This window comes from Gekko japonicus, unplaced genomic scaffold (assembly GCF_001447785.1).
Source record: "Gekko japonicus isolate JY-2015 unplaced genomic scaffold, Gekko_japonicus_V1.1 scaffold1293, whole genome shotgun sequence".
NCBI lineage: Eukaryota > Metazoa > Chordata > Lepidosauria > Squamata > Gekkonidae > Gekko > Gekko japonicus.
This window is the reverse complement of record NW_015164224.1, coordinates 223,327-226,556: the sequence shown is the minus strand read 5'-3', so window position 1 is coordinate 226,556 and position 3,230 is coordinate 223,327.

The following is a 3,230-nucleotide window of genomic DNA, read 5'->3' as shown; positions in this document are numbered from 1 at the left end:
CCAGTACACCAAACAGGAAGAAGGAGGAGGAGGTGGTGGTTTTTGTATCCTGCTTTCCTCTACCTTAAGGAGTCTCAAAGTGGCTTACAATCTCCTTCCCCTCTTCTCCCTGGAACAGGCATTTTGTGAGGAATGTGGAGCTGAGATAATCCTGAGGGAATGGTGACTGGCCCAAGGTCACCCAGCAGGTTTCACGTGGAGTAGTAGGGAATCAAACCCAGTTGTCCAGATTAGAGTCCACCGCTGTTAACCACTGTTACATGCTGGCTCCATGGGGCACAGAATTCAAGGAACAAAGAACTGTTTATGGTGACACTGAACTCTAAAATCCTGGAAGAAAAGGAACAGAGGAGGATTTCATGAGTCACCTGCAAGAGTTTAGGGTTCCACGGTGAGATGGCCGCTCAACCATGACGGCATTCCCTCTGCCACGTTGCAGGTAAGCACAAGTGCAAAAAACCACTGTGAACAATGAACACTAATAGAGTTATACAATTAGCAATCATTTCTCACGGTTGTTTTTGTTTTGTGCTTGTGGTTATATATCTTTGGACTGTGATTCTTCTTCTGGTTCAGCGTTGCAGGGAAGGTCAGATACATCTGATGGTCATGCGCACCTGGAAAGTCCCGCCTGTAAATGAGCTGCACGTGGAGGTATGAAGGGGAGGGTTCTAAGAGGGCAATTCAAGAAGGACAGACATGAACTCTAACAAATGTGGAACCAGAGAAGGCTGGAGTGGAGAACACATTCTTCTCGGGGCACTGTCCGCAGTGCTGAATTCTCTGTTTCTCGAGACAAACCACCTCCGAGCCCAGGCAGCTTTCCAGAGCGGCCAATTACGTGGGTATTCTTCAGGACTGCGTGGCGCAAAAGGATCACAGGAAGAAATGATGTCATCTGGCTACAGGTAATGAGACACCCGGCAGATATCCAAGGCGAAGCGAAAGGAACTAATCACGTTGGCTGCTGGGACGAGCCCCACCAGACGCCCGGCAGGTCTGCCTGAAACATCCTTCGTTACAGAGACAGATTCGGAATCCTTTGGGCCGGGAGGCAGGAGATTACATTAGTACGGCATTTATCTCGAGTTCAATTTTAATCCCTGATTAGACAATAAATAATGGAGCATCTGGCATTGGAATGGCGGGTGTTTAGAGTGGAGTTGTTGTTGTTTTTTGCTTCATCTTGGGGGAGGGGTCTTCTAAGACATCGCTGGAGGACTTGTGCTAACTCGCTGACATAAAGTGTGCCTTCATGCTTCATCCTGACATGGCTACCTTTGGTAATGCAGGGTGATCATTCAATGCTCAACTCTACCCTGGGCCTTGACTCCCCGAGATGCTGAGATGAACACTTCCCAAACCAACTTGTGACAGCGCAAAGAGCTCTGCTTGGCAGCAAAAACTCCCCTCATCCAGAGCAGCACAGAGGCCCTGTTTCTTCCATGTTCAGCACAATGATATATTCCTTTTTTAAAAGAGCCTTCTGAATGGAGCTTCATTTGCCGAGTCAGCAGAAGATTTGCTGTCCTATGAGATGGCAACATATCCCCCCCCCCAACACCAGTCTATTATCAGTGTTAATCAGCATTGAGGTGCCTGAGAGCCAGTTTGGTGTGGTGGTTAAGTGCACAGACTCTAATTTGGGAGAACCGGGTTCAATTCCCCACTCCTCCACTTGCACCTGCTGGATGACCTTGGACAAGTCATAGTTCTGGCAGAGCTGTCCTTGAGAAAGAGCAGTTTCTCTCAGAGCTCTCTCAGCCCCACCTGCCATCATGACCAATGCTCCCTCTAAGCTGTGGAGTCTTGTGAGCAAAAAATTCTACTTTGTGAGCTACTGGCACTGAAGTTGCGAGCGAGCAATTCAGCTCCTGCAGAAATTAGTTTACTCTGGAGCCATCCTCCCTGGGCGAAGGCAAAAATGTGTGAGCCGGAGGCTAAAAAACTGTGAGCTAGCTCACACTCACTCAGCTTAGAAGGAACACTGCTTGCAAGCAATGCTCCCTCTAAGCTGTGGAGTCTTGTGAGCAAAAGTTCTACTTTGTGAGCCACTGTCATGAAAGTTGAGAGCAAGCGATTTGGCTACTGCATAAATTAGTCTGCTCTGGAGCCCTCCTTCCTGAGCTAAGAGAAAAATGTGTGAGCTGGAGGCTAAAAAAACTGTGAGCTAGCTCACACTAACTCAGCTTAGAGGGAACACTGCTTGCAAGCAACGCTCCCTCTAAGCTGTGGAGTCTTGTGAGCAAAAATTCTACTTTGTGAGCTGCTGGCATTGAAGTTGGGAGCGAGCGATCTGGCTGCTGCATGAATTAGTTTGCTCTGGAGCCACATCCTTCCTGGGCGAAGGCAAAAATGTGTGAGCTGGAGGGTAAGAAACTGTGAGCCAGCTCACACTAACTCAGCTGAGAGGGAACACTGATGGACCACAGGAAGATTTCCCCACCCCTAGGGTTACGATACTCAGCCTCCCACCTGAGCTTTTGACAGGGTTCCCCACGATGTCGTGATGGGTAAACTGGAGGACTCTGGACTAGACTTTAGTATAGTTAGGGACCTGGTTGGAGAACCTCACAGGAATGTCAGTGTCATTTCATCTGTTTGGAGAGAGGCATCCACGGGGCTTGGTTCTGGGACTTTTCAATATCTGTATAAATGGATGAGGGGGCAGACAACTCATTACATTTGCAGATGACCCTGAATTGGGGGGGAGTAGGGAAAACCCTGGAAGACAGAGATAGAATTCAGCAAGATCTGGACACACTAGGAAAATGAGCGGATGTGACTAGGACGCAATTCAACAAGGACGAATGCGGAGTTCTGCATCTGAGTAACAACCATGAGAAGCACACATAGTGGATGGGGGACACACTTCTGGGTATTGGTGTGTGTGAACAAGATCTTGGGGTACTGGTGGGCTGTAAGCTAAATCTGAGCAGTTAGTGTGACGCAGCGGCAAAAAAGGCTAATGCAGTCTTGGGTTTTATCGCCCACAGAGCATAGCATCCAGATCGCAAGATGTCACAGTCCTACTGAAAACCACAGTGGTCAGGCCATATCTGGAGGTATGCCTTTCTGGAGACTTCACTTCAAAAAGGATGTGGACAGAATGGAGCGGGTGCAGAGGAGAGTCACGAGGATGATCAGGGGCCTGGAGACCAAAAGCCCGACAAGGAAAGGCTAAGAGACTTGGGAATGTTCAGTCTGGAGAAGAGGAGGGGCCGGACATG